Source organism: Anomaloglossus baeobatrachus, chromosome 5 (assembly GCF_048569485.1).
Source record: "Anomaloglossus baeobatrachus isolate aAnoBae1 chromosome 5, aAnoBae1.hap1, whole genome shotgun sequence".
NCBI lineage: Eukaryota > Metazoa > Chordata > Amphibia > Anura > Aromobatidae > Anomaloglossus > Anomaloglossus baeobatrachus.
Window position 1 is genome coordinate 20,011,551 of NC_134357.1, and position 22,539 is coordinate 20,034,089.

The 22,539-nt window shown below is 46.4% G+C and overlaps 1 pseudogene; it reads left to right on the plus strand.

The window, feature by feature from the left end:
- The first annotated feature begins 1,665 nt into the window (after positions 1-1,665).
- The window catches only part of LOC142312572 (uncharacterized), a 168,953-nt pseudogene continuing 148,079 nt past the window's right edge, over positions 1,666-22,539 (plus strand).

A 22,539-nucleotide genomic window follows, 5' to 3' on the forward strand; every position in this document is an offset into this window, starting at 1 on the left:
TAAGCCCTGCATCCTGGTGGAGATGCAGAACCTTGTAGCACCCTGAGGTGTTCAGGGGCGCTACATGTCCGTGTATACATTCCTCCCTACTTACCCTCCCCCTACTGTGTCCATATAAACCATTCCCCCCCCCACCTCTCTCCCCATACTATGTCTGTGATGTCAGCACTGTGAACAGCTGATGTGATCATGCTGCTGATGTCACCCAGAGGTGGAAGTGCCAGCAGTCAGGGCATCAATTGTACTCGCGTCTGCAAGACACAAGTACAATAGATCATAGGGAGCCAGCGTGACGCACTTTTTTCTGTGTATGGCTGTCAGCTTGACAACCAGCTCAGAGAATGGCTGGCTCCTACTACAGGGGGCGGCAAAATGCAGTCACCGAGGAGACACAACAGAGTGCTACATCACATGCCCCAAATGCGCCCCCCTGACAGCTGCACCCTGAGCACATGCCCCGCTAGCGCCCCCTATATACGCCTCTTCTCTTATTCATTCTCATCTGGACTATTGAAACTCTCTACTAATCAATCTCCCTCTTTCTAAACTCTCCCCTCTCCAAAGGATTCTGAATGCAGCAGCTATGATCATATTTCTCTACAACTGCTATGACTGTGCCAGTCATTGCACTGGTTACCCATCCGCTACAGAGTACAATATAAATTTATTATTCTCACCCACAAAGCTCTCCACAGTTCTGCATCACCCTACATCTGCATCACCCTACATCTGCTCCCTAATCTCAATCTTTCACCCAATCCATGCACTTTGTTTTTCTAATGACCTAATAGTGAAATCCTCTTTTATCCGAACCTCCCACTTCAGTCTCCAAGACTTCTCATGAGCTACACCTCACTCTCTGGAACGCACTACCCAGAACAATTTACTTAATTTCCAATCCCACTGTTGTAAGTGTGCTCTAAAATTACCTAAATCTAATAACCTTTTTAATCTGAACCTCCCACTTCCAGTGTGCAGGACTTCTCTCGTGCTGCACCAGTTCTCTGGAATGCGCTACCCCGGACAATTCAATTAATTATTCCCAGTATGTACAGTTTTCAATGTGCCCTAAAAAATCATTTTTTTTTTTTTTTAGACTGGCACCTATCACTTCACCTCAATAATCTAACTATTGCCTGCTATCCGTTCCTAAATTTTCCTCAGAATCTGGTCCCTTGTATCATCTTTTCCCACACATGCACTTTGTATCTGTTTGGTTACAGATACTGGATGATGACCGGTTCATGCATCGTTATTTGAATGCCCCTATTTATTATAGTGATGGCTAAACTATACATGACGAACACTTTTTTTTTTTTTTTTAATCTTTTGTGTTCCCACTATTTCATCTTAGACTGTAAATGTGCAAAAAGCAGCCTCAATCCTCTTGGTATGTATTGAATTACCGTATGTATTACTCTGTAATGTCCGATGGGAGCTGATGCTCTCAGACACCAGTGAGCGTTCCATTTTAATGGCAGCTGTTAGGAACAAATGTTGGCTATTGAATACAGCCGTCATCTGCCACGTGTGGATGGAGCTCACGTGAGGACTCCTTCCCAGGATGTGAATAACATGTTTCCTCTTCTTATCCTTAGTAGTTGTATTTTTTCAATGGGATTTTGGATGATTTTACTCCGGCTCATCTTCTTTCCTTTCAGATTCCAACAAGCTAGGATCCTCTCAGTGAAGATCTTCTTGATAACATACTTTTCCTGATTGACCCATCGAGGATGAATAAGGACAGAGACAAGATGGTGGAGAGGTTAATAAACCTCACCCTGGAGATCCTCTTCCGGATTACTGGAGAGGTGAGAGGTTCTGGTGACGTCACATTACAATATTATCTATGGGAATAAGAGATGAACATTCAGTGGTACCTGAAAGTTTGTGAACCCTTCAGAATTTGCCATATCTCTGCATAAATTTGACCAAAAACTATAGTACACTTTCAGATGAGTTGTCATGTCCCATGACTTGGGAATTATTCAATGTTTTCATTGCTGTTTATTGCCTTTCTGTTGCTAGGCAGAAACTTTGACTATCCTTGTATTTTGTCCCTTCCTCCTCCCTGTAGCACTGTGATGTCATCATTCCCAGCCCTTCTTCACCATGTAGTGTTTTGTACCAGCCATCTTGCAAGTAACATGCTGTCTGAGAAAATCACTCTTTTTACCTGCTGCTTTTATCATCAAATTCAAGATTTTCAGTTAAAGCATTCCTCTTTTCCTGGAGTCTTCTTGCAATAAGATTGTGGCTGAGTTAAATTATCTGAGGAACCGCCGATATGAATGTGAATACGAATACCCAAAGAAAACAGTGAGCTCAAGCGCCATCATGTCCTACAGATCCGGGAGTCAGAATAGTGAAAAGAGTGACCTTCCTTCAGAGACAGTAACACAAGGTCTTTGTTTAAATCCCAGAGGAAAAGGACATTTTCCAGAATTTGCAAACCTGCAGGTGCACCTGAATTAAAAACTAAGTATCATTCTGTGCAGTGTCTCTGTACATACCCCTGTTGCTGAACAGTGAGGAATACAACAACCCTCATCATTGCAACGTTCCTGTCTGCAGGTTATCATGTCTGACGGAAGGATTACACGGTCCCTATCAAACTTAAAATCAAAGGAAACAGACCCAGATCACCAGCCACCATCTAGTGTAAGGGGTAAGCTCTCAGTCAAGCCCAAATGGAAGGTTATGGAAAATTTACAGATTGCAAAATGTGAATTATCTTGTGATTTGTCTCTCCTATAGAAAAAGTGCTGAGTCACATATACACTGTATCAAGGTCTGCTTCTAATTAGTTACCACTAGAGGGAGCCCTAGAACAATTGTGCACAGCATACCAATCATATATAGAAAAGTGTGAGACATTACACCACTGTTCTGCAAAGTCTGAATCTACCACAGTCTTTAAACGAATTCCAAGGTTTTCAGCAACTTAACACTGAAAGAGACCGCACTGTACGTGATATTAAGGCTAAGATAGAGGCTGGAATTGATTGGATACCAGATACATCAACTTGCTCATCCAAATCCACTAAGCACTCAAAACGCTCATCTAAAAGAAGTTCATGAAAATATTCAACTCTCAGTGACCAATTTATAAGAGCACGTGCTAAGGCGGAAAGGACTAAGATACAAGCCACCTTTGCAGAAAAGAAAGCAGAAATGGATGCAGACGCGGCACGCAAGAAAGCAGAAATGGATGCAGACGCGGCACGCAAGAAAGCAGAAATGGATGCAGACGCAGCACGCAAGAAAGCAGAAATGGATGCAGACGCAGCATGCAAGAAAGCAGAAATGGATGAGTTGCCATGTCCCACGACTTGGGAACTATTCAATATTTTCATTTGCTGTTTATTGCATTTCTGTTGCTATGTATGCAAGAAAGCAGAAATGCAGTCAGATACGACATGCAAGAAAACAGAAAGAGATGCAGACACTGCACTCAAGAAAGCAGAAATGGATGCAGTTGCAGCACGCAAGAAAGCAGAAATGGATGCAGATGCATCACGCAAGAAAGCAGAAATGGATGCAGATGCAGCACGCAAGAAAGAAGAAATGGATGTAGAAACCACACTCATGAAGGCGGCAATGGATGCAGATGCATCACGCAAGAAAGCAGAAATGGATGCAAATGCATAATGCAAGAAAGCAGAAATGGATGCAGATGCATCACGCAAGAAAGCAGAAATGAATGTAGATGCAGCACGCAAGAAAGCAGAAATGGATGCAGATGCATCACGCAAGAAAGCAGAAATGGATGCAGATGCAGCACGCAAGAAAGAAGAAATGGATGTAGAAACCACACGCATGAAGGCGGCAATGGAAGCCTTAGAGAAGGAATGTGAGCATGCGACAGCCATGGCAGAGTTAAAGGTTCCGGAGCAAGCTATCAGTGGAAGTCAAAGAGGCAGCATTAGTTTGTGTGAAATAGATGCAGAAGATCCCTTTATCCCAAGGCACCAGGACGGCGATCCTTTTGCAGAACCCTGCAGTCAAGGTCAGTACAGTGCTCCACCAGCTTCCAACATTGAACTGCCTTCATATCCCAGAATGCACCAGGACCTTGCATCTCACCAAACTCCACACGTTAATGCCTACACACAACCCAATATGCCGGCAGGTCACCATACTCTCGACAACCGCACAGTCCTACCTCTACATGCTGCAGAGACTATACCCACCAAACCAGTTGCTGGACTAAATGCCTATGCCACTCCATACTTCCCCATGTTTCTAGGCCAAGACGCTACCGATCCTATGTACCGCACTATCCAGCCTGCAATTGTGCCACCCCCACGCCTGTAGCAGCCGGGCTGCTCGGATCCGGACCCGCTATGTGGCTCGAGGGATCTTCCGGACCCGGGGGTCACGCGGACACGCCAAATAAAAAGGGGACTTTTTGTACGGGCTTGGCCGTATTCAGTTCGTGATGCCACGTACGGTGTGTGGTGAAGTATGGCACCACTGCTGCTGTTGTGGGGCACCTGGGGGAGATGTAGTGGCAGCTGGATGTTAACCCCTCCGTGGGTAGGGATAGTTGCCCCAGGACCCAGTGTCTATGTGCAGGGGATGGTAATAGCAGGGGCCGGCGCGCCCGGACGTACCAGGGGATGTTTGGTTACTCACAGTTGAAATAATCACACGAGTCTTCTGGTAAACCAAGGTGCTGGTGGCCGGCCGCTGCGGCCGGTTGTACTCTGGTCCCCCACCTGGGCTGGTGGTCGCCGTCTTTCCCTCTGCACTGCTTTTGTGTGGACTTCCCGGTGTGGAACGCAGGAGTCCGCTCCCGGCTTGTTATGTACCTGAGGAGCCGTGCCCGCTGACGCTGGCCCGTGGGATCTTCTGGGCCCTGGCGGTTGCCCTATCCCTCTCTGTGGGTGGTTGTCTGCTTTTTTTTTTTTTAAATTCGTTTATTAAACAGTAGAAAAACATTTCTCAAATACAAAGCATAAGACACATAAAATATGCATATATACATTTGCTGTGAGCCGCTCAAGAAGGCTTATTGAGTAAACATAGCACCATATAAAATGAATGTTCATTTCAGGGTTGCTACAGTGTCTTACAGTCAAAGAAGAAGCTGATTAAATTGCATTTGAGTACTTATGGAATTTTACAAACAAACAAAAACCAGCAAACAACTATTAACTAACTAACTATTAACTGGATCTTTACCTCTCCACAGTCAACATTGTATTCAGTGCTGGTAGAGACATACAGGGATATTATACTTAATCAGTCAAAGTCAGAGGGGAAGAATTCCACATTTCCCATATTCTATTGAATTTCTCCGGACACCCTCTGTTCTGGTATATCGTCCGCTCATATGGGAGCATTTTGTTCACCAATTCTATCCACGCTCGCACCGTAGGAGGAGAGCCACCCATCCACCGCATGGCTATGAGTTTCCGGGCCATAAAAAGAGATTCTCGTAGAAATATTTTATGATAGTGTGTCCATGTCCCTTCGTCCATAACCCCTAACAGGGAAAGAAGTGGTTCAAGGGGTATGGGAAAGAGAGCTAGGGAGGACAAGACTGAGACAACCCCATTCCAAAAGGCGGCAATTACCGGACAGCCCCACAACATGTGAAAGAAGTCAGCATCTCCTCCATGGCACCGCGGGCAGTCAGGAGTCGCCCGGTGTCGCATTCTGAACAACCACCTTAAAGGAGTTAAATACGCTTGATGTACGATGTATAATTGGGTCACTGTTGTTAACCGAGGGTGACACCTTAGTTGGGGGATTCAAGAATCTCCTCCCAGTCCTCCTCCTGTATGTTCGGGATTAACATTTCCCATTTTCCTCTGACCGCCAGCGGTTGGGATTCATTTCCTACAGATAATAAGTGGGTGTACAGAGATGAGATCAGTCCTTTAGGACCCTGAGACCGCAGAATTCTAATTGAGGGAAAAGAGGATATAAGGGTAGCTCCCGTCCTGTTCTGCATATAATGTTGGATTGCTGATCTAAGTTGCAAATATCTAAAAAAATGACACCTAGCTACTTTAAATCGGGAGCAAATTTGATCAAAAGACAACAGGACATTTTGTTCATATATATTACTCAAAGTAAGTGTAAGCTCCGAAAAGCAGATGACGGATGCTCTAGTAGCATAGGAAAATATGCGTTCTGCCATAAGGGCATCTCAGCAATAATGTCCGAAAAACGTACCACCCTTTTAGCTTGTCTCCAAACCCGTCGCGCCAGCCTGAGGAGCAGTAACATCCTAGACGGGCCAGTTCCTTCCAGTTCCAAGAACCCAAATAAGCACCCTGTTCCAGCAGCGTGTGCAAGGTGGCACTCTGAGTTTGGAAGGTCGGACCCTGGCATCCACGAGGACAGCGCCCTCAACTGACCTGACAGCTAATACATGTAAAAATCTGGTAAAGCCAGTCCCCCTTGTCACCTAGATCTATGTAGCGTGGTCAGCTTCAGTTTGGGTCGTGTGTTGCCCCAGATGAACCCAGACAATAATGAATTCAGGGAGGAGAAGAAGGACTTGGGAACCCTAACCGCACTATGCTGAGTTTGGGTAGTAAGATCATTTTTACCAAATTAACATGGCCTGGGACTGATAGAGGCAGCTTACTCCATAACGAAAATTTGGTTTTGGCCAATGTCAATAAGGGGTATATGTTGGATTGCAGGTCCTGTCGGCTATCTCAATTTATGATAATCCCCAGATATTTAAAGCTAGAAACTAGCGGCAGCGGGGACAACACCTCCAAGCCAGATACCGGGCTAAGGGACAAGGGGCATCAAATGAGACTTGTCCCAATTTATACAAAGTCCTGAAAATCTACCAAATTCGTCAATAACGTCAACCACCCGAGGCAAAGACCGCCCAACATCCTCCATGAATATGATCATGTCGTCCGCATACAGTCCAATGGTATCCACCTGATCCGCTATGCATATGCCCTGTATCAGTCTGTCTGATCGAATCTTGATCGCCAAAGCTTCGATGGCCAAGGCAAAAAGAGCCGAGGACAGGGGGCATCCCTGTCGAGTCCCTCTTCCCAAACGGAAGGAGTCTGAAAGAATACCATTAACCACTACCCTAGCTCTGGGGGCGTGATACAACATTTGGATCCAGTTACAAAATTTAGGACCAAATCCAAACTTTTGAAGGCAGGCCCGCAGGAAACCTCACTCCACAGAATCAAATGCCTTGGCCGCGTCCAGCGAGGCCAAGGCCCATTTATTATCTGTCACCAAGGTACTTGATTGGACCACCGACTGGACTCTCCTGATATTAATGGAAGTGCTCTTTCCCGGCATAAACCCCGTCTGGTCAGGGTTAACCAGATCCAATATGACAGAATTCAGTCTGCTGGCCAATATTTTTGTAAAAATTTTATAATCCACATTTACAAGTGAGATGGGATGGTAGGATCCACACTCTGAGGGGTCCTTTCCTTCTTTCAGAAGTACTATGATATTGGCATCATAAAAGGAGTCTGGGAGAGAGGTCCCCTGCATGGCCTGAACAAACACCTCCAACAAAGGCGGCAGCATTAACTCTTGGTATTTCCCATTCAATTCCACCGGAAAGCCATCAGGCCCCGGAGCCCTGCCCACAGCCAGATCTGCCACTGCAGATTTCAGCTCATCCAGAGTGATTTCAGCATCTAAAAAGCCCTGCTGATCGGTAGTAAGTCTCGGGAAGTCCATGTCCTCCATGTACGTCAAGCAGTCTGTCATAGTCGCCCCATTTTTAGATTGATATAGTGATTCATAAAAGCTATAAAAGCATTGAAGCATGTCAATGGGGGAAGTGGCCATACTGCCGTCTGGTCTACGGATTTGAAGAACAGTGTTAGAGGAATTATGTTGCCTAACCATAAAGGCCAGGAGTTTGCTGGACTGGTTCCCCAGTTCAAAATATCGTTGTCTTGTGAAGAATAGTTTACGCTTCGACTTTGTATCTAGGTGCTGTGTATATCTTCTATGTGCGCTGAGCCATGTCTGTCTGTTGTCATTAGATGGATTAGCGATATAAGATTTATCCGCCTCCCCAACCTGTCGCTCCGCCATGTCATCTTCCTGTGAGGTAGTCCGTTTAATATAAGAGATTGTCGATATCAGGCAACCTCATAAGTAGGTTTTGAGGGTATCCCAAAAGAGGTTGATATGTCGGGGCCTCACATGTGCACTAAAAAAACAGTCTAGTTGGTCAGGGATTCTGTCATTTGGTCCAATCAGTTTCAACCAGAATGTTTAATTTCCATATAGGGCGGTGTGTTGAGCAATCAAACTGAAGTGTTAATATCACTGGACTATGATCGGAGATACCCCTATTACCATGTTGAATCTTCTTCACCCATAGGGCCAGCCCATTAGTCCCAAAGAAATAGTCCAGACGGGAGAGCGTACGTCTAGTGGAGGAGTGGCATGTATACTCCGTACCCCCGGATGTCTGAGTCTCCAGAGATCTAACCAGCCATGACCCTGCATGTAGGTAGAAAATGTAGTAGGAGGTGATATGGTCACATGGGAAGTGTCACCTAGTCGTAGTCTGTCAAGCCTACTGTCCATAACTAAGTTGAAGTCTCCCATACAAAGCACATGGGCGTCTGGGTAGCTGAGCGCAAAGCTGACCGCACTTTGAACTATCATCAAGTTAGCTGGAGGAGGATTATAAAGACATATTATAACATATTCTTTAGAGTTAAATGCAGCCTGTACAAAGACCCCTTCAGGGTCTCTTCGGGCAACATGGAGGTCCCACCGCAGCGACTTCTGGACAAGCAGGGAGACCCCTCTGGACTAGCTGGTATGATAGGTATGAACTCACCACTGAACCCAAGGTTTCTGTAAAAACTTGGTGGTGTCTCTAGTCAAGTGCGTCTCCACCAGTGCCACCAGAGAGGAACCATAGCGTTTAACCTGTGAAAAAACTTTTACCCTCTTCCCTGGGGTCTTAAGACCTCATACATTCCACACTAAACATTTAAATTCAGAACCCATCTCGGGACTTAAACATATGGGCCCGACCCAATAGGACTATTATCTCCCCAGCACTTTCCCTGTTATACCGTAATCTATAACAAAGAGGGGTTAGCATCAAAAACATCGGTAGAGCATAAATCAAACAATAACATAGCAAACACATATTGTACGAATAATTCTCCTCGCGCAAAAACGTGAAAAGATAAAGGCAACGTCCAGTGCCTATCCTATTAAGCCATAAAGGGGATACCGTCGCTGACATCAGTGGTAAGGTATAGCTGATATGGCGTTCCTGGTGAGGGAAAGCTCCTGAAACCGCAGCTATCATTGGGTATATAAAACACTCAGGAAAGGAGAAAAAAAAGGAGAAAAGTCATCTTTACTACAGAATTCTACCGCCTCACCATCCTGACGCACAGCATAATCAATCCAGGCGGATATGGCAATAAAAGTAGTGCAGTCACTTCCCCTTGTTCCCTCGATGCAATTGAAGCCATTCGGAAACCTCCTCGGGTGTAGAAAAGAAGAGCGTTTTGCCTTCATTGATGATCCGGAGGCGAGCTGGGTATATCATTGAGTATAGAATGTTGCGCTCTCTTAACAGTCTCTTGATTTCCATAAACTGGGCCCTCTGCTTCTGAAGGTCCACCGAAAAATCAGGAAAAATGGAAATTGTGGCGTTCTCCATCTTTAGTGGACTCTTTTGTCTGGCGAGGCGCAACGCTGTATCTCTGTCTCTGCAGTTAAGAAGCCATGCCAGGAAGGGCAAGGGGGGGGGGGGGGGGGCTCCCGGAATAGGAGGTCGAGTGGGAACTTGGTGGGCCCTTTCCACTGCGAATATCGAGGAGAAGGTATCGCCCAGGGTAGTTTTAAGCCAGTCCTCCAGAAAGCGTTCCAGCTGCTGCCCCTCTCAGCGCTCTGGAAGTCCAATAATGCGTATATTGTTACGTCGCATTCTGTTTTCCAAGTCATCTGCCTTTTGTCTCCAGGGATTCATTGATCCGGCTACCTTGGTGAGCTTGGAGGTTATAGGGGTCACAGTATCATCCAGATGAGAGACTCTACCTTCAACCTCCACAATTCGCCCCCTCAAAGCCTGCATGTCTTGCCGGAGGAGCCCGACCTCCGAGTGCACCTCGTCTATTTTCCCTGACAGGGAGGATGAAGATATAGTGTGAAGTAGTCGTTCAGACACTTGTTGGAAAGTCAGATCTTCACCTTCCGGTTCCTCATCAGTCGAGGGGTTCACTTTACTCTTGTTGGGAGTACCTACTCTCAAGGTCCGGGATGACTCCGAGGGGTCTCCTCTGGCATACTCCTTAAGCTTATCCACCGCAGAAGGATTTTTAGCTGGACACATATTGTAAATAAGCCAGAAAACCAAAGGAGCAGAAGAAAAAAAAAAAAAAAAAGGGAGGAGATGGATGTCTCTCAGCAGTCACAATACAGCAATTAATGTAGGCAGGTTTATCTGGTGACACTGTGGTGTGTACCCAAAGAATGTGAATCTGCTCTTTCCTCCCAGGTCAGCAGGGGAAGCAGGTTTACAAGTTTCCCAGCACTCTCAAAGGGTTAATGTAGCCTCCAGATTATCTCCTCACTGTATTTCACAGTCCACAGGCCAGGGAGTGATCTCTATCCCTTTGCACGTGTTCCAGCACTCCTAAGGTGTTAATGCAACCTCTAGATTATTATCTCCTCACTGTATATCACGGTCTGCAGGCCAAGGGGTGATCTCTATCCCTCTGCAGGTTTTCCAGCGCTCACATGGGGTTAATGCAGCCTCTAGATTATCTCCCCCTGTATGTTGCAGTCTACAGGCTAGAGAGCCTGATCCACCGCATACAGGAAGAAAGAAACTGCAGGAGAGGGGAAGGGGAGCGATCTTGATCTCTTCAGAGTATTATGAGGTCTTGTTTGCTTTCTACCGTGGGGCCCCACACTGTGTCTCAGTGTCCAGGCCTCCCCTCACACAGACTCAGAGTGTCCCAAAACAGCACACAGGAGCAGGAGAATATGGATGGAAGAGGGGAAGTGCAGCAGACAGGATCGACAAGATGGCTAGCATGCTGTCTTTGCTAATATGAGGGGGAAGTGCGGGACCCGTTCTTCCAGGGCACACACCGCCTTACCCCTTCTCTGCCGACGTCCATCTGTTCACCGACTCCCCCAGACACCTCCTCAAGCCCAGGGAGGGAGGAGAAGCCGGCCGTCCAGACTGCAGCGTCTCCACAGCGTGCTTGAAAATGGCTGCCAGTCTAGGATGTCCTGCACACCACCGCTCTGTTTACGGGCCCCGACGGGCCGGATCATCCAGGACAACTCTCCGGAGCCAGAGGGGGTCACCGCTCACCCGGGGGAATGCGCACAGGAAACGGTAAGACGCTGAGGTTTCGGATCCGTTCAGAATGGCAGCAGGATGGCGGGAGCTCCCTCACCATGCGACTGTTCTCCTTGCTACATCGCCCCGCCCCCCGTGGTTGTCTTCTTTTGGGTCTTTACTTGGGACAGGACCTATAATCCTGCCCTCAATTAGTTAATTAGCTGGGCCGTTGGTTCCGATCCTGACTTCAGGGTCCAAGTACCCCCTCTGTGCACGGTTTCCGGGTCGGTTCCCCGGTGTCGGTACCGGCGGGCTACAACCCAGTCCCGGTCCACCTCGGATCTCCGGCTGCCGTCTTCCTGTCGCTTGCTGACGGAGACCACCGTCTCCCACCTAGCCAAGGCACCAGGGCTCCAACCCTGGCACCTGTCCACTTGCACTTGGACCACAGGCCGTCAGGCTGAAACTCCGACTACCACTAGACTTGAACCTCAACTTAAAACTGACTTGTTTCCCGCCCCGGGCTGTCTAGACCCCTAGGTGGGCGTTCCCTAACCACCTGGTCCCGCCCACTGGTGTGCCTGTCTTGCCCTGAGGGGGGTGGCTAGGATTTCAGGTCGGCTGTGTGTAACCCTGTGAGGGATGGTGTTATGCGGGGGTCCAATGTGTGACCACCTGGTGCTGCCAGGGCATCACACAATCGTGCTTACAAAGTCAGAAAGAACAGACATGTCTGACTTTGTAAGGTACATGATTCGTGATTCGCTGCGATTTTACTAAGACCGGTCACACAAGGTTCGACAATCAACCCGAAAACTACAGAGGTTGGAAATGTGCCTTTTAGAATTGTGACTAGTGACCTCGGCATCACTGCGGCTGAAGAGCTAGACCTACTGATTTAGGTGGTTGGGACCACAATCTACAGAGCAGATCAAGAGACTCAGGTCCGTCAATATCAATAATCCAAAGGCTGGTCTCATGACTGCATGGGAAGGACTAGCAAAAAGCTTTGGCAGTCCAGAAGCCATAGAGGACGCACTGTTAAGAAGAGTTTTCCAAAGATATCAAGCAAGGACAGTTCAAAATTCCTACAGCTCAGTGACCTGCTGTTAGAGCTCCAGCTGGCCAAGGCAGACACCACCCTACTTGGCCTTAGCTACCTGGACACTGCTGTTGGGGTAAACCCCATAGTTTCCAAGATACCACATAATGTATGAGAATATAGAACCGATAAATAGAAAAACAGCCAACAACCGATAAAATAATTATTTCTTTATTAATGACATAATTAAAAGCAAAATTTGAGCAAGGAAAATGGTGACAGGAGAAAGCCCATAGCACGGTACAAATTTATAATAAACTAATGTAATTTTAGAAAAAGGCCACCAGATGGCAGCAAAGGGTCAAAAACAGGAGGGCACACATAGAAAAATACTGCCATATAATGCCAATACAAATTATTATTATTATTATTAATTTATAGAGCACCATTGATTTCATGGTGCTGTACATGAGAAGGGGTTACATACAGAATATATACACAAGTTACAGTAGACAGACTAGTACAGAGGGAAGAGGGCCCTGCCCTTGCGGGCTTACATTCTATAGGATTTTGGGGAGGAGATAGTAGGTGGGGTGTAGATTGGTAGGGCGGCGGCCCCGCTCGGTGGACAGGCGGCGGCCCCGCTCGGTGGTCGGGCGGCGGCTCCGCTCGGTGGACGGGCGGCGGCTCCGCACGCTGGTAATAAATATAAAGTGCATGTGCTATAGGATAAACACAAAGTGCACAAAGGGTACTAATAAAGTGTTCAGTAGTAAAGTGCACTATAGTTAATAATAATATATACTACGGCAGTAAATTCCATATATGGCCACATGCAAGGACACCTAAGGCTAAGTTCACATTTCCGTTGTTTTGTATCAGTCACATGCGTCGCTTGACGCATGTGACTGATGCGTTGTACAACGGATGACAATGAAAGGAATTTCATTGTCAGACTCCGTTGTGTGCGGGAGGGGGCGGAGCCGAGCGGGTGGCGGAGCCAGGCGCTGAGGATGTCAGTGGCAGTGCTGCGGTCTGCATGGCTGGTGACAGGTGAGTGTGTGTGTGTGTGTGTGTGAGTGTACACATGCGGAGTGCGGGAGGGGGCGGAGCCGAGCGGGTGGCGGAGCCAGGCGCTGAGGATGTCAGTGGCAGTGCTGCGGTCTGCATGGCTGGGGACAGGTGAGTGTGTGAGTGAGTGTTGTGAGTGAGTGAGTGTGTGTGAGTGCGTGTACAGATGTGGAGTGCGGGAGAGGACGGAGCCGAACGGGGGGAGGAGCGGGGCCAGGCGCTGAGGATGTCAGTGGCAGTGCTGCGGTCTGCAGGGCTGGGGACAGGTGAGTGTGTGTGAGAGTTGTGTGAGTGTGTGTGTGTGTGTGTACACATGTGCGGTAGGGAGCGGGGCCGAGCGGGGAAGTGTCGGCCTCCCTGCACACGTAACCAGACTAAATATCGGGTAAAGCAAAGCACCCGATGTTTACCTTGGTTACCCGATATTTACCTTGGTTACGGGCGTACACCGCTTAGCGCTGGCTCCTTGCACCGTAACCAGGGTAAATATCGGGTAACCAAGCAAAGCTGGTGACGTGTGCAGGGAGCCAGTGAGCATGCGCAGCGAAATCCGACGGATTGCACTGCTCAAAAAACGTTACAGGTTGCGTTCCGCCCGGCGGTCAGTCGTTCCACGACTGATCAGTCGGGCGGAGGGTGCAACGCAGCATCATCAGTCACAATCCGCCGCTCATACAAGTCTATGGGAACAACGGAATCCGCTAAACGGATTCCGTTGTTTACCAGAGCAGCGGATTGTGACTGATACAATTTAACGGAAGTGTGAACCTAGCCTAAGCCAGCCACTGGGGTAAAATCCACAGATGCTGAATCAAATAGAATACATAACATGCATAATGCAAGCAAGCAAATGTAAATACATTATCTAACTGGATATACCTGAGGCCATCGGCACTGTGTGTAGGCAGCCTCCACCCTACACATGTTTCGACGTACCTTCGTCAGGGGTTTTTCCACTTTACTACTGAACACTTTATTAGTACCCTATGTGCACTTTATGTTTATCCTATAGCACATGCACTTTATATTTATTAATTTGTATTGGCATTATATGGCAGTATTTTTCTACGTGTGCCCTCCTGTTTTTGACCCTTTGCTGCCATCTGGTGGCCTTTTTATAAAATTACATTGTCTATTTAAATATTTATTGGTTTATTATAAATTTGTACCGAGCCATGGGCTTTCTCCTGTCACCATTTTCCTTGCTAAAATTTTGCTTTTAATTATGTCATTAATAAAGAAATAATTATTTTATCGGTTGTTGGCTGTTTTTCTATGTATCGGTTCTATATTTATATAATAGCCTATTTATTGATAGTTGGGGTGTATTTATTATATTTATATATGGTGATAGTTTTTTAACACACTATATTATACTCTCCATCTTGACATTAATCGGTTTATAATGTATGAGAAGTGGACCACGCTAGGGTAAAAATACAAGAAAGACCATCAAGTGTTTGTTGTTTCCTCCGTTCTCCTACTTCTGTGAGTTTATAAAGGACACTGCAGAGCGCAAGAACGACCCAAGCTTTTCCTACAGAGCACCCAGTCGCTCAGCTTCATCTCCTTCTAAATACATGAGCGTACGCTCGAATGACAGAAACCGTAGGGGTCCTGTGTCCGTGAAGAAGACAGATATTCTCCCCTCACCGACATCAGCTCCAGACAAGAACAACAAGAGTGAAAGGGTAGAAATCCCAAATTGTGATGTCCCATCCATAAGAAGCCACATACCTTAAAGAAGTGCATCGACTTCAGCAAGAAACGGCTCCAAGAACGCAAGGAGCTTCTAAAGAAGTTTGGGGTGTGCTACAGGTATTTTGTTTCTACTGAATACCTTGCTAAAGACTGTAAAACTTAAATCAAGTGTGACAGTAAGGACCATGTACAAGCGCTCCATATGCCCCGACCTGACCCTGCACTTACTCCCTACCTCCAACGAGTCACGGGGGAGGACGCAGGTCAAGCAGCAAATCCCACCACCATATCTTCTTCATGCACACAAGTCTGCGGAGAAGGCCTCTGGGACAAATCCTGTGAGATTTGTCTGTTGATTGTACGTTACAAGGGTCACGCAGGGAAAGCCGTGAAGGCATACATCATCCTGGATGATTAGAGCAACCGATCACTTGCAAGGTCAGAACTCATTAATATGTTCAACTTAAAGGGAATCTCTTACCCTTACACCTTAGGCACTTGCAGCAATGTTACAGAGGTCTCTTGGAGAAGGGCCAGGGGTCTTATAGTGAAGTCTCTTGAAAACACTGTCTTGATACCCCAAAGGCCCCGCTACACGCTGCTATATATCGCTAGCGATCGTCCCCGCCCCTGTCGTGTGTGCGTCACAGGCAAATCGCTGCCCGTGGCGCACAAAATCGTTTGGAGCTGTCACATGTACTTACCTGCCTAGCAACGTCGCTGTTGCCGGCAAACTGCCTCCTTTCTAAGGGGGCGGTTCGTTCGGCGTCACAGCGGCATCCCTAAGCGGCCGCCCAATAGAAGCAGAGGGGCGGAGATGAGTGGGACGTAACATCCCGCCCACCTCCTTCCTTCCACATTGCCGGCGGCCGCAGGTAAGCTGCAGTTAGTCGTTCCCGAGGTGTCACACATAGCGATGTGTGCTGCCTCGGGAACGACAAACAACCTGTGTGCTCAAAAATCAACGATTTTTTAAAAAAGAACAACGTGTCAACGATGGACGATAAGGTGAGTTTTTTTCATCGTTAACGGTCGTTCCTTGCTGTCACACGCAACGACGTCGCTAACGATGCCGGATGTGCATCACGGAATCCGTGAGACCGGCGATATATCGTTAGATCCGTCGTTGCGTGTAACGGGGCCTTAACTTACGCAAATCGAGTGTAACCAGATTCCATCCAACAGAAAAGAGATCCCAATGCCACAGGCTGCTTTTCCTCTTCTACATCTCAAGGGGATAGTAAACAAGATACCAGTCCTTGACAACAGCGCAGATATCCTGATTTTGCTCAGTAGAGACATTCTCTGGCTGCACAAGGTACATCACCACATGATGCACCATTTGCACAACGCTTCGATCTAGGCTAGGCAATGTTTGCATAGACCAGATAAAGAGATCTAACAACATCTCCTCCTACAAAATGCACATCTTACCAAATGGTTGCAGCATTCATTTTCAGCCATGCCCACACCATTACTGGGTGAAAGAGGAACTGAGCAACACTAAGTGGCAACAGGAATCCTTCAACAACATGAACACGCTCCTGCCCTGGGATGAAAACCCAGGGTTAACGGTGTTCGATTTCACAAGTGAAGACAACAAGTTGGTGCCTACAAGGGAAGATAAAGAATTCATAACAGTTATGGACAAAGTGTTTGCTCAAGATGATTCCAACAGCTGGGTAGCTCCCTTTACCCTTTCGTTCTCCAAGAACGAGGTTGTTGTCAAACAACCTGCAGCAAGCAGCTGCAAGGTTCTCATCTTTAAAGCGTACTATACAGAGGAAACCTGAGATGGAAAAGCATGTCATCAACTTCATGCAGAACACCTTCGACAGAGCTCATGCTGAACCTGTGCCACAACTGAAGGAAGGAGAAAAATGCTGGTACCTTCTATCTTTTGATGTCTATCACCCTCGCAAGCCTAACCAGATCAGGGTGGTGTTTGACTCCAGTGCTCAGTATAAAGGGCTCTCTCTCTACAACCTGCTCCTAACTAGGGCTAACATGAACAACAGCCTTATTGGAGTATTAATTTGCTTCACACAAGAACCTGCTGCTATAATGGCCAACATCCAACAGATGTTCCATTGCTTTAACGTGAAGGAAGACAGCAGAAAATATCTCAGGTTCCTCCGGCAGAAGGACAATGATATTGACGAGGTCATAGATTACCAGATGAAGGTCCATGTCTTCAGCAACAGCTCCTCACCTGCTGTGGCGATCTATGGACTTAAACGGACAGCCCAGGAAGGTGAGAGAGTACGCATCCGATGCTCGTCAATTTGTAGAAAATAACTTCTACATAGACGACGGGCTCAAGTCTTTGCCCACGAGTGTAGAGGCAATTGATCTGCTATCTAGGACACAGGAATTGCTGTCTGCATCAAACCTCAGACTCCACAAGATCATCTCTAACAGTCAAGAGGTAATTATGGCGTTTCCATCCAAGGACTATGCCATGAACTTAAAGGATCTCGCTTTGGGTTCCGATGTTCCTCCCGAACAACGCAACTTTGGTCTACTATGGGATATCAAACAGGACACGTTCACTTTCCAAGTGTCACACTGTGGAAATCCCTTTACCAAATGAGAAGTCTTATCTGTCTATGATCCTCTCGGGCTTTTAGCACCCATCACCATTCAAGGCAAGATACTGCTAAGACAGTTTACTGCCGAGAACACTGATTGGGAAACTCCGCTGCCATCTCAGAAACAAAGGTGGGAGACATGGAAGAAGTCTCTGAAGGTCTTAGAGCAACTCCAAGTCCCTCTAAGGTCTCTCTAGGCTGCAGTCAGAAGAGAAGTCCATGGTTTCTCTGATGCATCTACAGAGGCCATAGCTGCAGTAGCTTATCTGAAGACGTTAGAAGCAAACAAATTGCATAGTGGTTTCATCCTGGGTAAGGCTGAATTAACCCCAAAACCTGCACACTCCATATCGAGGTTCGAACTTTGCAGTGCAGTATTGGCAGTAGAAATTGCCGAAGTTGTCAGATACCATATGGACATTGTAATTGATTCCTTTACCTTCTACACAGATAGCAGAGTGGTACTTGGGTATATACACAACCAAACAAAGCAAATTTACATCTATGTGAACAATAGAGTACAGCGCATCAGAAATGTTTCCGCTCTGAGCAGTGGCATCACATCTCCACCGATCTAAACCCAGCTGACTGAGGAATAAAACTTAAAGCTGCATCTAAGCTCAGTGACAACACATGGTTGACACCTCCAAGTCTACTGTATTAGGATTTTAGTGCAAGCAATACCAGCAACGCCTATGAACTGGTGGAACCAGAATCTGATAAGGAAATCAGACAAACTATCTCAACTCACTAAATTCTATGACACACAGACTAAAGTTGAAGTCGCTTCGAACACTTCTCAAGTTGGTCCTCTGCTGTACGAGCTGTAGTTTGCCTAATCCACATCGCTCACTGCTTTACCAGTGACAAATCTTCATAGTCTCATGGCTGGCATTTGTGTAAGGGTCATCTTCCCATCGATGATCTGAACCATGCTGAACAAGTCATCATTAGGTGTTTACAACAAGAAGAATATTTGCAGGAGATCAACAGTATTACCAAGGGCCTCAGTCTGTCCAAAAACAGTGCACTGCTTGACGTGAACCCAGTAGTCGATCATCACAAGTTGCTAAGAGTGGGTGGACATAAAAAAAAATCTGACTTATACAAGAAGGAGCAGGACCCTATCATCATTCCTAGTCGACACCACGTCACTACTCTGTTGATCTGACACTATCATGGATGAGTGCAGCACCAAGGCAAACATCTTACTGAAGGTGCCATCAGGTTTGCTAGCTTGTGGATCATGGGGATCAAGAGATGTGTCTCCTCAATTCTCCATAAATGTGTCAAGTGTTGAAGGTTAAGAGGAAGACACCAGCAACAACAAATGGCGCCCTTCCAGTGGATCGGCTGAGCATAGATCAGCCATTCTCATACGTCGGTGTAGACTTCTTTGCCCCATAGTTGGTGGTTGCAAGAAGGACTCGTGGAGGAGCCATGAACAGTAAGCAGTGGACCATGCTATTTACCTGTCTCAGGAGTTGTGCAGTTCACATCGAGGTATTTGAATCCATGTATTCCTCTTGCTTCATAAATGCCCTAAGAAGATTCTTTACCATCCACGGACCAGCCAAGCAACTTCGGTCCGACTGCGGCACTAACTTTGTAGAAGCCTGCAAGGAACTGCAATTTGACAATGTATTGTCCAACAATAGGTGCACCTGGATATTCAACCCTCCACACTATTCACACATGGGTGGAATCTGGGAACGCCTGATTGGAATTGCACGAAGGATACTCGACTCCATGTTGCTGGACCATAAACGTCCTCTCACCCATGAATTTCTGGTCACTTTCCTCGCTGAAGTGTCGGCCATAATAACTGCTAGGCCTTTTAGTCCCAATATCCTCTAACCCTGAAGCTCCAATGATTCTTACTCTGGCTACACGTCTTACACAGAAGATTGGAGCTGCTACAATTCATTCTAGGAATGTCAACCACAGAGACATTTTACAAACGTCAGTGGAAGAAGCCACAACACCTGTCTAATGTGTTTTTGTACCGCTGGAAGACTGAATGCTTGCATCTGCTTCAAAACCATCACAAATGGCAGACACTCAGTTCTAATCTCCAAGAAAGAGACCTTGTCCTCTTAAAAGATAAAGAGGCTCATTGTAACGACTGGCCAATGGGCCTTATCACCAAGGTTGTGCCCAGCAACGACAGAAAGACTCGCAATGCGGAAGTTAAGGTGACAAAAGGGGACTCAACCCAAATTTTCCTTCATCCCGTCACTGAATTTGTGCTGCTTTTGCCAAAGGAGGACATCACATGAACTGGACATTGCTGCTGACCTAACATATATGGCGAGGAGCATACCTCCTCATTTCCTTAGTTGTACTGGAACATGGATTGAACTTTGAACATTGCCATTGGATAGTTGGGTGGGTGGAAGAGTTGACATGTTGTGGCTTCCCCAATCTGGAGATGGGTTTCTAATAGACAAGGATTCATTCTTCCACTGTGACCTACGGGCCACCAACCACAAGTAGGTGACTGTGACTGTGTGCTCTCATCATTATTAAGACTGCTTTTTTAGTAGCCCTTACATCAGCCAGAAGAATAGGGGAGCTACAGGCTTTGTCAGTAAACAAATCCTTAACAAAAACCCTTTCAGATAGGGTAATATTTAGGCCTAACTCAACCTTCCTTCCTAAGGTAGTCTCAGTATTTCATAGATGCCAGGATATTGTACTAGCTTCCTTTTGTGATAACCCCAAGAATGAGAAATAAATGGAATTTTATGCGCTAGACGTTAGGAGGTGTCATCTTCAATACATAGAAGCAACAAAGAGTTTCAGGAGATCTACCTCACTCTTTAGTCTTTTTCAGGGTCCTGGTAGAGGCCAGGCAGTATTGAAAGGGGCTTTGGCTAGATGGGTAAAATCAGGGATGTTACTAGCATACATGGCAGGAATTCATGATCCCACTAAAAGTTTGAAAGCCCACTCCACTAGGGCTGTATCTACATCTTGGGCGGAAACCTCTCTTGGCTAAATTTGTATGGCAGCCACATGGTCTTCACGTTCCTTTTTAGGCACTACAGGTTGGATTGAGGTTCTAATAACCTTTCCCTTGGGAGAAAAGTTTTCCAAGTGGTGGTCCCTACCTAAGGGATTGCTCTGTAATTCTTCCTTGGTGCTGTTGTGAGGAAGGGAAAATAGATAATTACTTACCGGTAACTGTTTTTTCCAGACCCATGACAGCACCCTTTATTTTACCTTCCTTGGTATCTATTACCATATTTTCTGTTCCTCTTTAGTGGTGCATTACACTGTTTCAATCACAGGAGGTTAGAAAAAAAAGGGGAACCCTATTAGTAATTATAAGTAAGTAATCTATTTTTTACTCCTTTTTTACTCCTTTATTTTATTGTTTATGTATTTTTAGGACTTCTGTGAAAATGTGATGTAATTCTGGGTTAAATTTATGCAGAAAATTCTGAAGGGTTCACAAACCATTAAGCAGCATTGCAACTGAAGGAATTATAGAGATGTCTGTAGTGAGATTTATTACTTTGTCTCTTCATTAACAGGATTATGCGGTGGTGAAAAAGACCTCTAGTGAGCGCTGTCAGGCCCCTGTGTCTGAGGGATGGGAAGGACCTCTTAGCCCGATCCCAAAGCCTTCACCACACCCCCGGATACATGAAGACCTCAATGACCAGAAGATCCTAGAACTCACCTACAAGATGATTGAGCTGCTGACTGGAGAGGTGACACTGCTGGGAATGCTGGGACATTATACAGTAACGCTATGAAGGGATCGGGGGATGACGGTATCATTGTATGTGTCAGGTTCCTATAAGGTGTCAGGATGTCACCGTCTATTTCACCATGGAGGAGTGGGAGTATCTAGAAGGACACAAGGACCGGTACAAGGACGTGATGGAGGAGCACCAGCCCTGCACATCACCAGGTACTAGGGCTAAATACACACATCTGTTAAAAGGATTGGTTGCTAAAAGTTGACCAACTACTGAAGAAAAACTTTCAGAAAGATGAAAAATAAGTAATGTTCACCTTCCTGATTCCGTCTGTGTTGATTTTTCTCCTGAGTCCCTTACCTGTCACTATGCTGCACAGTATAGATGGACGTGTGACTTCTGCCATCAATCACGAGCACAGGAGCAGTGGTCACCACTGCGGCCAATGATGAGACGTCACTGCTTCCTCTACTGTGGCGTATAGCCCCTGCGCTCGTGTCCTGGATGCAGAGTGTCTAGTCACAGGCTCCTTCATATTAACGATGGGAGCGGTGTGTGATCAGAAGAAACGGCTGTCGTAACAAGGGACAAAAACAGAGCAGAATGATAAAATTTATTAGTACATTTTTACAATCATGGTGTTGAGTTTTCCAAAGTGGCAAATAGTAAATTACTTACATATATAAGGAAATAATTGATTTCCTTCTGTGTCTTTTACAGTACGAACCAGTAAGAGGACGACGCCAGAGACACATCCCGGAGCTCAGGACTGGTCGCAGGATCATCAGGTCGGTGGGGAGGAGGTTGTAGGGATCTGATGTGTAGGAGGCTGTGCAGGTCGTGTTCTGCCGTCCAGCATTATTGTATGAGTTATACATGGCGGAGAAGGCAGCTGACCACAGACGTTACATGGGGTCTGGATCTTCAGTTTTGTCTGTGGGAAATGTTGGGAAAGGAACAGACAGGTTTGATCTATGTGGAAGATGTGCAGCTATTTGGGGCAATGTGAGCTTCAGTCGTCCTCTGTTTCCAAAACAAGAAGTTATTCCCTGTCTATAGAATAAGGAATGACTTGATCACTGGAGGTTTGACCACTGGTCTCTCCATTAATCCTGAGATTTGGGCTCTGTAACC